General features: G+C 35.9%; 1 protein-coding gene across 2 annotated transcripts in view; it reads right to left on the bottom strand.

Annotated features, from left to right (window-relative positions):
- Positions 1–14,848, bottom strand: part of B3GALT1 (beta-1,3-galactosyltransferase 1) — a 456,001-nt gene extending 441,153 nt beyond the window's left edge. For both annotated transcript variants that reach the window (XM_015432322.4, XM_005573379.5), the window contains exon 1: positions 14,805–14,848. The gene's annotated coding sequence lies outside the window, so the exon portion shown is untranslated. The remainder of the gene's footprint in view (positions 1–14,804) is intronic.
- Between the last annotated feature and the right edge of the window lie 712 nt (positions 14,849–15,560).

The raw sequence follows: 15,560 nt of genomic DNA, 5'->3' as shown, positions 1-15,560 counted from the left end.
TTCTGTCCTTACCTTCCCTGAAATACCATCCCAGATACTTTACCTCATGATTGTCTTTTATATTTTCTAAGTTCCTATGACAATGTAATGATGTCTTCCATTATTGCCTCTCAAATATAGATTCTACTTATGGACAGGGGATGTACCGCATACATTTTCTGTATTTTTCATAGTGCCTAGCACCAGACAAAGAGAAGGCATCTAATACATACTTGTTTATCAGCAGTATGTATAATGTCAATCATTCTTGGGACGGAAAAAACACAAATTAAAGGTTGTTATATTTTAAGGGCAGTGATTAAATTCTAATACCTCATTTACTGATGGTAAGCTAATCCATGCTTTAAATAACTTTGCAGTCGTCTTTTTGTGTAATAATATTTGATATCACAGTAGTTCTCAATAGGTTAAATTCTAGTACTTATTTGCCAGTTATTTATTTGGTAAGACTATGGATTTTCTTATCATTTAGATACATTTTCCTAAGCTATGGTCAAACTGTTTTTAATTTCAAAGTACTATTCCTAAACTAGAGGATACAGAGTCACTTCCCTAATAATGTTTTTTTCTGGTACAGTAAAAAAAATCGTTTTACACACAGAACCATCTCATTCCTACAGTGAGACTCTAATGGAAGCAGCCTGGGGCTGAATGGTGTCTGTGCTGCTGCATGCATTTACCAAAGGCAATAACACAGTACTCGCCAATGAAGTCAGAGCCTCCCAATTAATCCTCCCACATCTTCTTGCTCAGATGGGTGGAAAAGAGGGAAGAAAGAGGAAGAGGCTGGGTGTGGTGGCTCACGCCTGTAATCCCAGCACTTTGGGAGGCCGAAGCCGGTGGACTGCCTAAGGTTAGGCATTTGAGACCAGCCTGACCAACATGCTGAAACTCCAGGCTGGGCGACAAGAGTGAAACTCCATTCAAAAAAAAAAAAAAAAGAGGAATAAATAAACGAAGAACTTGGGAAAGTGGCTTCAGTCACAGCCTTTGATAAAATCAGAGTCCTATTTATGAGAAAAGGTTGAGGAACCACTACTGAGTATAAACTTAATTCTACAATGGCCTTCAGGGTTGTTGGGGTCTATGGAAGGTCTACGATAAGTCAATGGAAAATTGTTTTTTTATGGCACTGACGCAACTGGCTTCCCTTCTGGTAAGATACCTTCAATCTCCTAGAAAAACATGAGCTCTATCTTTTTTCAACATCCTTTCCCCACACATGTCTTACGCCCCTACCTCTGCCTCCCCTAAGGTACTAAGGACAACATTATGCTTTGCATGAAGCTGTTTTCCCTCAAGTCTCTTATATGCATATCTAAGAAGAGAAAGTGAAAGAAACTAGAAGTCAGAGAGTTAATTCACAAATTTCTGGAGATCTGAGCTTTCAAGAAATGCTAGAAAAGCACAAGGACTGGGATCTGTAACTTTGAGAGTCAGTGGCTTGATGGAAACAATAAATACAAGTGACTCCTAAAATTGCTTTCAAACAAAGGAGCATAAAATGGCCATAAGGTAGAGGTCCAAAACAAAACAGTCACATGCAGTCTCTAAGTGAATATTAAAAACTATGAAAACCATTATGGAAAACAGTATGGCGATTCCTCAAGGATCTAGAACTAGATGTACCATATGACCCAGCCATCCCATTACTGGGGATATACCCAAAGGATTATAAATCATGCTGCTATAAAGACACATGCACACGTATGTTCATTGCGGCACTATTCACAATAGCAAAGACTTGGAATCAACCCAAATGTCCATCAGTGACAGACTGGATTAAGAAAATGTGGCACATATACACCATGGAATACTATGCAGCCATAAAAAAGGATGAGTTTGTGTCCTTTGTAGGGACATGGATGCAGCTGGAAACCATCATTCTTAGCAAACTATCACAAGAACAGAAAACCAAACACCGCATGTTCTCACTCATAGGTGTGAACTGAACAATGAGATCACTTGGACTCGGGAAGGGGGACATCACACACCAGGGCCTATCATGGGGAGGGGGGAGGAGGCAGGGATTGCATTGGGAGTTATACCTGATGTAAATGACGAATTGTTGGGTGCTGACGAGTTGATGGGTGCAGCACAGCAACATGGCACAAGTATACATATGTAACAAACCTGCACGTTATGCACATGTACCCTAGAACTTAAAGTATAATAATAATAATAATAAAAAGAAAGAACTACTACTGCAATATATTCAACTGATTGTGCTATAAAATTTATATTGTACAGTTTACCATATCAAGATCTGCTATTCAATGCTCATTATAGCATCTGAGTCACCACAGCAATAGGAAAACTCATTTTGTCAAAGAACTGAATATTGTTTGAGTAGTTAATACTTTCAATGACCATTATTGTAATAGTCTGTGACTCACTGGGCCTGATGGGTGAAGTGAAACTATAAAACTGTTCACTTGTGGACTAACCCTGATTCCTAAAGCCACCTCTTAATGGTAGGCCAATGAGTCCTAGAAATTTCCATGAAAACTTTGAATAATACTAGTTTCCTTTAACTATCTCTTAAGAAAGCACAGACCTTGACTTGGCAATTGACTAACATAAGTCTGGCCAAATGACATAACTACACTGTCTTAGTCCGTTTTCTGTTGCTTATAACAGAATACCTAAAAAGGAGTAATCAGGAAAAACAAACAAAAAAATTATTTCTTATAGTTATGGAGCCTGAGAAGTCCAAAGTTGAGGGGCCGCACCTAGTGAGAACCTTCCAGCTGGTGGGAACTGTGCAGAGTCCCAAGGTGATGCAGGCATCACACCATAAGAAAACTGAGTATGCTAGTTCAGACCTCTTCTCTTCTTGTAAAGCCACCAGTCCTATTCCTGTGACAATCCAGTAATCGATTAATCCTAGAATCGATTAATCTATTCATAAAGGCAGAGTGTTCATGACCCAATCACCTCTTAAAGGCCCCACCTCTCAATACTGTCACATTGAGGATTGAATTTCAACATGAGTTTTGAAGGGGACAAACATTCAAACCATAGCATCCCACCTCTGGCCTCCCAAAATGTATGTCCTTCTAACACATAAATGTATTCATTTCATCCCCATAGCCCAAAAGTCTTATCTTGTTCCAGTACCAACTCAAAAGTCCAAAGTCCGGTCTTATCTATGAGCCTATGAAATCAAAACAAGTTACCTACTTTCAAGATACAATAATGGTACAAACATAAGACAGTCATTCTCATTCCAAAAGGAAGGAGGATGCAAAAAGAAAGGAGTAACAGGCCCCAAGCTAATCTGAAACCCAGAAAGATAAACATGAAATCTTAAAACTGGAGAATAATCCCTTTGACTTCATGTTCCACCTTCTGGTTATCCTGAGGCATGGATTGGGACCCCAAGGCTTCAGTCAGCCCCATTTCTATGGCTTTGCTGCATGCCAGTCACATAGTAGCTCATACAGGTTGGAATCCAGTGTCTGAAGCTTTCCCAGGCAGATGTTGCTTGCTACTGGTGACTCTACAGCTCTAGAGTCTCAGTGGTGCTTCCACAGCTCCACTCAGTATTGCCCTAGTGGAGACTCTCTGTGGCAACTCCAACCCCACATTTCCACTCAGCATTGCTCTAGTTGGGGCTCTTTATTGGGGGCCCTGCCCCTGTGACAAGTCTATGCCTGAGCCCCCAAGCTTTCTGCAGCATCCTTTGACATTTGGGTGAATGTTGCCAACCCTTCACAACTCTTTCTTTCTGCAAGCCTGCAGAATTTGCACCACATGGATGCCACTAAGGTTGACAACTTGTATCTTCTTAAGCAGTGAGCTGCTTAGCACCTGAGGCCACTTGAGCCACAGCTGGGGTGGCTGAGGAGCACTATGTTGGAATGAAGGGAGCAGAGACCTGAGAGAACCCTGGGCAGCAGGCCGAAGTCTGTCCCCAAAACCACTCTGTCCTCCTAAGCCCCTGGGCCTGTGATGGAAGAGATAGCCTCAAAGATCTCAGAAATGCTTTCAGGGTCTTCTTCCACCACCTTGATGGTTCCTTCTCTCTACTAATCTTCTTAGCAAAAGTTGCTCAGCCACTTACTTGGTTTCTTCTATTGAACAACCTTTTTCACTTCTTACATGGCCAGGCTGAGAGTTTTCCAAATCTTTTTTTTTTTTTTTGCTTCTCTTTTGATTATAAATTCCATCTTTAAGTCTTTTTTTTTTTTTTTTTTTTTTTTTTTTTTTTAACTCACAGCTTAATGTAAGTGGTTAAAAGAGTCATGCAGCAGCCTGAATGGTTTGCTGCTTAGGTAGTTCTTCCATCAGATATCCTAATTCATTGCTCTTAAATTCTACAATCCATAAAGCCCTAAGGCACAGACACAATGCAGCCAAGTTCTTTGCCAGTTTACAACAAGGATGGACTTTTCTCCAGTTTCCAATACCTTGTTCCTCAGTTCCATCTGAAATCTCATCAGAACATTCTTTGCTGTCGCTATTTCTGTCAGTATTCTGGTCACAACTAGTTAACCAATCTCTAAGGAGTTACAAACATTTCCTAGTATTCTTATCTTCTAAGCCCTGCCCTGAATATAAGCATTTTCTAGCCTGCTCCTTCAAACTCTTGTAGCTGCAGCCCATTACCCAGTTCCAAAGCTGCTTCTGCATTTTACATATTTATTATCAGCAACATACCACTTCTCAGTACCAATTATCTTGGCTCATTTTCCATCATTTATAACAGAATATTTGAAACTGGGTAATTTATAAGTCAAATAAACTTACTTCTCCCTGTTATAGAAGCTAAGAAATACAAGGTCAAGGGGCCACATCTGGTGAGGGCCTTCTTACTTGTGGGGATTTCCTGCAGAGACCTGAGATGGCTCAGGGCATCATATAATGAGGGAGCTGGGTAGGCTAGCTCATGTCTCTCGTCCTCTTCTTATAAAGCCACCAGTCCCACTTTGATGGTAACCCATTAATCCACAAATGGATGAATCCATTCATGAAGGCAGCACTGTCGTGACCCAATGACTTCTTCAAGGCCCCACTTCTCAGTACTGCCACAATGTGGATTAAGTTTCAATATGAGTTTTGGAGGGGACAAACATTCAAATTATAGCATACTCTGAGACGCAGTTTCTTATTTGCAAAGGAGGTATAACATATCTATCTCATCGAGTTGCTACAAAATTAAATGAGATAATGCATGTAAGACATCTAATAAACAGTAAATGTCAATTCCCTGCTCACTTGAAAAGCATTAATGTATATTAAGTTTGAAAAATATCTGTTAAAGAATTAAAGTAGAAGTTTGGGCCATGGGTTAGGGGAATACAGCTCATAAACATCACACCTATGGCCACAGAGATTGTTTTATTTCACAATATTTGTGAATATTTCACAATATTATTTCACAATATTTGTGAATATTTCACAATATTATTTCACAATATTTGTGAAATACTGATAAAAGATGGAAACAAATTTGAATGAATCCATGTTACTGCCAGTTTATTAGTGGCATCAAAGAGTTGTTGACTGAAGGTTTCCAATAGTGTTTACAGTGGGCATTACCCTAGGTTCGTAAGATTGAATATGCATTCATTTCAAATGTAATGTGTCTTTAATATAACTCAACTCTTTAAGATTCCACAGTTCCTATAAATGGCTTTTCTGGAGAAAGTTCACTTTACTTTTTTGCACTGAAATACAGGATTCGGCACTGTTAATTTATTGTGGATCTTATAAAAAGCACTGAATCAAGAAGGGAACAAATGGTTAATTATGTGGTACTTTAGCAGTAACATAACACATAGTGAACAAAAATGACTTCCATAAAGTGAACATTATAACCTAATTGGTTTCTTGCACCTTATAAATTAGAGCTAATTAGCAAAAAAGAAATTTTTACATCTCAGAGTCACTTGGCCAGAATTACATGGTCAGTCAATTGCCAAGTCAAGATAAAAGCACAAGTTTTTCTGATTCAAAGTTAATATTCATTCCACTTGCTGTATTCTCTTAGGAAGTAAAGACACTAACAGTATTCAGAGTTTTCCATTCATACTTCTGCACAGCTGTCTACTCTTCATCAAACCTAAGCATAAAAAATACACAGGTTTACCTCTTTCTCTGGGTCTTCATTTCCTTATTAAGGCCCCCCAAGTCATGTAAAACTTGTATTAAATAAATTTGTATACTTTTGTCTTTTTAATCTGTCTTTTGTTTTGGGGCCTTAGCCATGAACCTAATATAGAAAGGAAACATATTTGCATTCCTTTACAATACTGATATACTAAATATATCAATTGTGGTAAATAAACTGAACATGGCTCTTTAGTATATGTTAACTACCATAACATGCAAAATTAGAATGTATTCCTTTTAGACCAAGAAGAAAAAAACTTTAAATATTCCAAGAAAGCAAAAATTAATCACACTGAGGCAAAATGATAGTACAGAAACTTAAAAATATAGGCAAGAAGACAAAGTTAAACCGTAATAAAACCGCAATTACAATATATGTAAATGACATAAACCAAAAACATGGAAACTATGATATTAATAGAATGAAAGAGAATGTATCAGGTGAATATAAACCTGAAGAAATCTGTAGTAATATTGACACTTGAAAACATAAAATTTAAAGCAAAGAATTGGAGATAAAAATGCTATACACTTTAAAAATGAACAATAGATGAACAGAATGTATTCATTATAAATACATACGCATTCGACAATATAGCTTCAAAATATATAGGATTAACTGACAAAACAGGAGGAAGTAATTTATGAATTTAAAAATTGGATTGAGGATTTTATCATACCCTCTTCTGAAAATATAGATCATGCAGAAAAATTATACAGTGATATAAGAAAATGTCAACAATACAACTTAACAACCACTGTTATGTTTAAACCATGAGACATAAACGAAATTTTGTCTCTTAAAGCAGAATACACAATTTGTTTAAGTACACATAAACATTTACAAAATTGGTAATATATTAGGTCAATGAAATAGCCTCAGTACAATCCAAAGGATCAATATAATGTCCTATGTTCCCCATTTTTTTCTATCCCCCCATCTCTCTCCTTGTCAGCTTTATTGCAGGATAATCTATACAAGTACACAATCATTGTACACCCAATTAATGTTTACAAAGTGAATAAATTATTGTAACCAGTCATCCAAATAAGACATAGAATATTATCAGAATCCCAGAAGCCCCTTTCTGCTACTCTTCTAGACATTATCCCTCAGCAAGAGATATTCTGATTTCTATCACAATAGATGGAATTACAACATGTATTCTTGTGTACGTCTTTTGTTCAACATTGTGCTGGTGAGATCCATTAAGTTTGTACCTTATTTCATCTCCCATTTCTTTTCATTTTTGTAAGGTATTCAAATGTGAGAATATACCACAATGTATTTGTAGACATTTCAGTTGTTTATAGCTATTTCCAGTTCTAATGATTCCATGAATATGCTTATACATGCCATTTGATGAAGAGATGTACACATTTATTTTGTCTCTGTAATAGGTGTGCAATTGCTGGGTCATATGGAATACATATACAATATGTTCAACTTTAGTAAATAATTCTAAGCAGTTTTCCAAAGTGGTTGTACCAACTTATATTCTCATTATCAATGAATGAAAGTTTCAGTGGCTTCAAATCCTTGTCAACACTTAGAAATTCTTTCTTTTTCATCTTAGTCATTTGGTATGGTATGTTGTAGAGTCAAGTCTTCTTTTTATAATGAAGTTGAACACATTTTCATATTTTTATTTGCTATTTGTATATTCTCTTTTGCAAAATGCTTGTTCCAGACTTTTGCTCATTTCTCTATTCGATTGTCTGCATTTGATTATCAATTTGTGAACATTCTTCATGTAATCTAGATATGAGGGTCCTTTGCTCAATAAAGGTTCTGCACAATGTTCTCCATTTTCTGGCTAGACTTTTTCACTACTTGATGTCATGTGATGAATAGAAATTTGTTATTGATATAACTCGATTTACTTCTTTCTTTACCAATTTTCTTCATGTTTAATGACTTTTTGATGAAGAGAGACGTTGTGATTAATTTTATTCAAAATATATAGGTGTTTCCAGAAAAGAAGTTATGGTTAATGTTTTACTTATTTATTTGTTCTACTGTGCCATTTAATTACCTTTTTGTGGTAATGAATACATTTATATTCTTTTTTCCTCCTTCATCCCCACACCCTACCGTTCCTGACCTCTGGTAACCGCCATTCCTCTCTTTGTCTTCGTGAGCTCCACAATTTAGCTCCTACACGAGTGAGAACATGCAATATTTGTCTTTCTGTGCCTAACTTATTTCACTTAATATAACGGCCTCCAGTTCCATCCATGTTGCTGGAAATGACAGTATTTCATTCTTTTTATGGCTGCATAACATTCCACTCTGTATATATACTACATTTTCTTTATCCATTCAAATATTGATGAGCACTGAGGTTGATTCCATATTTCAGTGAATAGTGCTACAATAAACATGGCAGTGCAGATATTTCTTTGATATACTAATTTCCTTTCTTTTAGATATATGCCTAGTACTTTGATTGCTGGATAATATGGTAGTTCTATTTTTAACTTTTTGAGGAACATCCATACTCTTGATAGTAGCTGTACTAATTTACATTCCCGCCAACAGTGTATGAGGGTTCCCCTTTTTCACATCCTCACCAGCAGATGTCATTGCCTATCTTTTGATACAATCAATCTTAACTGGGGTAAGAGATATTTCAGGATTAATGATGTTGCACATTGTTTCATAGACCTATTGGTCACTTGTTTATCTTATTTTGAGAAATGCCTGTTCAGATCTTTTGCCAATTTTAAACTCAAATTATTTGTGTGTGTGTGTGTTTTTTTGTTTTTTTTTTTTTTGCTATTGAGTTGTTTGAGCTTCTTATATATTCTGGTTATTAATCCCTTCTCAGATGGATAGTTTACAAATATTTTCTCCCATTCTGTAAGTGGTCTTTTCACTTTGTTGATTGTTTTGCTGTTGTTGTTATTGTGCAGAAGATTTTTAGCTTGATGTAATCCCATTTGTCTATTTTTGCTTTGGTTGCCTGTGATTTTTTTTGAGGTCTTCTCCATAAAATCTTTGTCTAGACCAATGTTCTGGAATGTTTCCTCAATCAATTTTTTTTTGTAATAGTTGTGTAGACATTTTTAGAGCAGGTTTACATATATTTTTGATTCAAACTTTATTTTGTATGCATATCTTTATAAAATTATTTGATATATGCTCCTTTTTCTTAAGGTAAAATACATTTGTATAGCTTCAACATTTTTTCTTAGGTCTATTAGAAACCTCATTTTATGACCTAAGAGGTCATAAGTGACACTTATACAAGGTCAATCTTAATGACCTATATAAGAACCTCAATTACACAAGGACATTTTGGGGGGAGTATAATTTGCACGCCCCTTTGCCAAAGAGCCTCATAGCTTTGTGCTTTTGGAGCTATTTATTTTATCTTATTTTATTTTATTTTTTTACTTTAAGTTCTGGGATACATGTGCAGAATATGCAGGTTTGTTACATAGGTATGTATGTGCCATGGTGGTTTGCTGCACCCATCAACCCATCATCTAGGTTTTAAGCCCGTATGCATTAGGTATTTGTCCTAATGCTGTCCCTCCACTTGCCCTCACACCCCAGCCCCTGACAGGCCTCAGTGTGTGATGTTCCCCTCCCTGTGTCCATGTGTTCTCACTGTTCAACTCCCACTTATGAGTGAGAACATGAGGTGTTTGGTTTTCGGTTCCTGTGTTAGTTTTTGCTGAGAATGATGGTTTTCAGGTTCATCCATGTCCCTGCAAAGGACATGAACTCATTCTTTGTTATGGCTTCATAGTATTCCATGTGTACATGTACCACATTTTCTTTATCCAGTCTATCACTGATGGGCATTTGGGTTGGTTCCAAGTCTTTGCTATTGTAAATAGTGCTGCAATAAATATACATGTGCATGTGTCTTCATGGTAGAATGATTTATAATCCTTTGGGTATATACCCAGTAATGGGATTGCTGGGTCAAATGGTATTTCTGGTTCTAGATCCTTGAGGAATCGCCACACCATCTTCCACAATGGTTGAACTAATTTACACTCCCACCAGGAGTGTAAAAGCATTCCTATTTCTCCACACCCTTGCCAGCATTTGCTGTTTCCTGACTTTTAATGATCGCCATTCTAACTGGCAAGAGATGGTATCCCAACAAACTCCTCTGAGCTAAAGGGGCATGTTCTAACCCAATGCAAGGAAGCTAAGAACCTTGATAAACCTTTTTGTGGTTTAACTGCTAACTAGAATAACCAGCTTAGAGAAGAACCCAACTGACCTGACGGAGCTGAAAAACACAGCACAAGAAATTAGTGAAGCATACACAAGTATCAATAGCCAAATTGATCGAGCAGAAGAAAGGATATCAGAGATTGAAAATCAACTTACTGAAATATGGCATGAAGACAAGATTAGAGAAACAAGAATGAGAATGAATGAACAAAGCCTCCAAGAAATATGGGACTATGGGAAAAGACCAAACCTATGATTAATTGGTGTATCTGAAAGTGACAGGGAGAATAGAACCAAGTTGGAAAACACACTTCAGGACATTATCCAGGAGAACTTCCCCAATCAAGCAAGACAGGCAAATTCAGGAAATATAGATAACACCAGTAAGATAGTACTTGAGAAGAGCAACCCCAAGACACATAATCGTCAGATTCTCCAAGGTTGAAACGAAGGAAAACATGTTAAGAGCAGCCAGAGAGAAAGGTCAGGTTACCTACGAAGAGCAGTTTTACATTTACCTAAAACAAACTGAAGTATGGGGATGTCTCTAGATTTATTCTTTTTGCTCAAGATTCTTTTGGCTCTTTGTGCTTCCAGATAAATTTTAGGAGTTTCTTTTTCTATTTCTGTAAACAATGCCATTGGTATTTGGATAGAGAATGCACTGAATCTGTAAATTGCTTTGGCTGGTATTGCCCATTTTCACAATATTAATTCTTCCAAACCATGAACATGCAATAGCTTTCCATTTTGTGTGTGTGTGTTCTTCAATTTCTTTAAACAGAATTGCATAGTTTTTTTTTTTTTTTTTTTTTTTTTTTTTTTTTTTTTTTTTTTTTTTGGAATACCTCACTTCACTTCTTTGGTTAGCTTGATTCCTAGGTATTTCATATTTTTGTAGCTATTGGAAATGGGCTTGCTTTCTTGATTTTTTTCTGATTGTTTGCTGTTGGCATATATAAATGTTACTGATTTTTGCATGTTAATTTTGTATCCTGTATCTTTACTAAATCCATTTATCAGTTCTAACAGTTTTTTATGTTGCAGTCTTTAGGTTTTTCTAGGTTTAACTTCCTTTCCAACTTGGATATCCTTCATTTCTTTATCTTGACTAATTGCTCTGGCCAGGACTTCCAGTAGTATGTTCAACGAAAACAGTGAAAGTGGGCATCCTTGTCTTGTTCATCTCCTTTGAGGAGAGGTCTTCAATACTTTCCTGTTCAGTATGATGTTAGCTGTGGGTTTGTCACATATGGCCCTTATTATTTTGAGGTATGTTCCTTCAATACCCACTTTGATGAGGGTTTTTGTAATAAGGGATGTTGAATTTTATCAAATGCTTTTTCAGCATCTGTTCAAATAATCATAAGGTTTTTCTTTCTGATTCTGTTAATGTGATATACTGCATTTATTGATTTGTGTATTTTGAATCATCCTTACATCCCTGGGATGAATCCCCCTTGGTTATGATGAATAATCTTTCTAATGTGTTGAGTTTAGTTTGTTAGCATTTTGTTGAAGATTTTGTGTCTATGTTCACCAGTGATACTGGCCTGTAGTTTTCTGTGTGTGTGTGTGTGTGTGTGTGTGTGTGTGTGTGTGTGTGTGTCTGCTTTTGTTATCAGGGTAATGCTGGCCTCATAAAATGAGTTTTAAAGTATTCCCTCATCTTTAATTTTTTTGAACAGTTTGAGTAGAATTGGCATTAGTTTTTCTTTAAGTGTTTGGTAGAATTCAGGAGTGAAGTAATCAGGTCCTGGGCTTTTCTTCAATGGGAATCTTTACATTATGGCTTAAATCTTGTTACTTGTTATTAATTTTTTGAGGTTTCTTTGTGTTTTAATCTTGGTAGGTGATATGTGTCCAGGAATATATGCATTACTTCTAGGTTTCCAAGTTTGTTGGAGTATAATTGTTCATAATAGTGTCTAATGATTCTTTGTATTTCTCATGTCTCAGTTGTTATGTCTCCTTTTTCATTTTTTATTTTATTTGTTTGGGTCTTCTCTCTTTTGTCCTTAGCATAGCTAAAGGTTTGTTGATTTTTTTTTAACTTTTTCAATAAACCAACTTTTTTAGTTGATATTCTATATTGTATTAATTTCACTTATTTCTGCTCTGATTTTTATTATTTCTTTCCTACTACTAATTATAGGCTGGGTTTGTTCTTGCTTTTCTAGTTCCTTGAGATGCATTCTTAGGTTCTTTATTTAAAGTCATTTTACTTTTTTGATATAGGTATTTATTGCTATCAACTTCCCTCTTAGTGCTGCTTTGCCGTATCCAACAGATTTTAATATGTTGTATTTCCATTTTCATTTGTTTCAATAATTTTTTAATTTCCTTCTTGAGTTCTTCATTGACCCATTGGTTGTTCAGGAGTATGTTATTTGATTTCCATGTGTTTGTGTATTTTCTGGGAGTTTCTCTTGCTATTGATTTCTAGTTTTGTTCTACTGTGTTCAGAAAAGATGCTTGATATGATTTCTATTTTTCAAAATTCATTCAGATTTGTTCTGTAGTCTAAGATATGGTCTATTCTCAAGAATGTTCCATTTGCTAATGAAAACAATGTGTATTCTGTGGTAGTGGGATGAAATGTTCCATAAATGCCAGTTTGGCCTATTAGATAGAGTATGTCGTTTAAACTCCCATGTTTTCCTTTTCAGCTCTGGTTGGCACTATAAGCTCAGTTTAACCTCAGCACTAGTAAATGACTGAAGTGCTGTCAGTCCTGAATGGGGAGGTCTCAACGGGATTATCCCAGCAGGATGGGAAGGCTGAGTTGGTGTTCATCCCCAGGGGATCTGTGGAATGTACCATCCAACAGCATGGTGTTGCTGAGTCTGATTTGGTGTCTCCTTTGGCCAAGTCACAGAATTTCCATGGCTGGGAATGTCAGTCCTGCCCCCTCCTTTGTCTCTGCTGTCGCAGGGATATTTCTTCCTTCACTCAATCGTGATGATTCCTGTGGGTTAAAGCAAGGACAAGTCTCCTGCAGGGAACGCAAGAAGCTGGTTGAGCATCTCAATCTCACTTTTTCAAGCATGTAAACTGTGAGTTGAGGGGAGATTTCCTGTGTGCTTGGTCCTGGGAAGAATTTGGGGGAGGGGCATTGTGGATGTGGGAGTCTGGATTCTTTTACAATCTGCTTGGAGTTTCTCTACTTTTCTGTGGCTCCAGGAATTGTTTCATCCCATATTTGAGTTCTGGGTTGTTGCTGGTGAAAAATCTTGGTGCTCTATATTTGTTTCTGGATTTCTATGGTGGGGGGTGAATGCAGCTTGCTTCTGCACTGCCATTTTGGATCCAGAAGTCTAGTGCTTTTTATATTCTGATTAAGAAATGTCTGCTAACCCCATGTCATGAAAAGTTTCCCCTATAATTTCTTTTTAAAAGCTTTATTGTTTGCCCTTCACATTTATTTCTAAAATCTCTATGGAATTGCTTTTTGGATATGGTATAAAGCAGGGTCAAAACACTTGTTTTTTCAACTTACCAGTAAGTTGCACTGGGTGCCCATTTTAAATGATTACTTTAAAATATTTCAATTATGTTAAAACTTAAAAAAAAAAAAACACTTCCCCCATACCATCTATCCTTACACAACAGCTGCTTTATTTTTTAACATTTCTTTCCAGTCTTTTATTTTCTTCTATTTACCCATCCATCATGTTTACATACTTCATTTATTCGACAGTATTTGTTGAATATAACTCTATTTGAGTCCTTACAGTATATAATTCTCTATGACTTTTTTGAGCTTCTCTGGATAATAGTTGGATTTGTTTATTTCATGATTCTCTACGGGGAAATTCAATTTAAATCACAGCCAAAAGCAAAATAAGTTTTAAGATAAATGAGATTAAATAAAACCATGTACTATATTTAAAATTTTACATTTCACATGAAAAGGGAAGGCATAAGGAATTTAATGAGTAATTCATTCTATAGCTTCAAATATATATACACACAAAGAAAATCCTTTGTCTGAACATGTAACAAAGACAATGAGATATTCTTTATCTTGATCTCTTCCTTTCTTTAACATAAACTTGCAAATGATATCCTTATAAGAAATAATATCGCCTCAATTTCTGAGCTATTCTGACCTAATAACACTCCAGGAAACTGAGTTCATTATAGTGAGGAAAGATTTCTATAAGAAGAATAGCATTTGGAAAATAATTATTGAAATGTTATAGTTAATATTAACAACACTCAGAAATTCAATATCCTTTAAATGTTCTTAATTTAATAAATTGGACACACTTAGGATTATTAAAAGTATTATTAAAACACAGTCCTTTTAAATGATAGTAATTACTAATACTGACATAGAATTAAATATTTGCTCCTGATGTGATTGACAGTGACTTTATACTTATAGATACTTAAATAACAGCATCTATAAACTGGCTATACCTATTAGAAATCTCAAGAATTCTTACTATATAAAAACTATTGTAGCAATATGATGTTTACTCACCATGGCTCAAATGACTCAATCCTTACGGGTAGTAACTCAAAGGCCCATCCTTCCTGTCCAAGAAGCGAAAACAAAGGTACCATCAGCAGTCATGGTGGGGATAAAATAATTACAACATTGGCTTATTGACATTCAGGATTTTTTTTCCTGTGCTCACAACAGCAAAATGAGTTTATAAATTACCTATGTATGTAACACACATGGTTTGAAAGCTGCTCTTTAGCTGCCACCACCCAGTGGAAATAAAGGGACAGCAATTAAACAAGCATCCTAATTATCATAAACTCTGAGGAATACACGCACTGAGTGCCAGGAGGCACTCATTCATTTTCATGCCAGGATGTGCTTTATTTAAGCACAGTACAAATTACCAAAGCGTCTGAAATCTAGGCGAAGGTAAAATGCTCTTGTTAATAGAGATATCTTCAAGCAAACTGTACTGAATGAAGAATGACTATGCCATCTTACATCAATTTTACTATGAAAAGAGGACTTACACTATAGTGAACATATTTATATTGACTGTGATGCATCTTCACAGTTTCAAAAATAATTAGTCAAGTTGAGCATATCAGTCAAAAACTACCAGGTAAACGAGTTGTAATGAATAGAAAAGAAACAAAGCCACAAAACACTACAACCTGTTAATTAACTGAAATTTTCTCCAGCTTAGTACCCAAACAACAACTAATCACAATATAGTCCATTTTATTTTTGTCAACTCTGACTTTGACAGAGTATTTCTGTTATCATTTG

This window comes from Macaca fascicularis, chromosome 12 (genome assembly GCF_037993035.2).
Source record: "Macaca fascicularis isolate 582-1 chromosome 12, T2T-MFA8v1.1".
In the NCBI taxonomy this organism is placed as follows: domain Eukaryota; kingdom Metazoa; phylum Chordata; class Mammalia; order Primates; family Cercopithecidae; genus Macaca; species Macaca fascicularis.
This window is presented reverse-complemented; position numbering and strand designations above follow the sequence as displayed.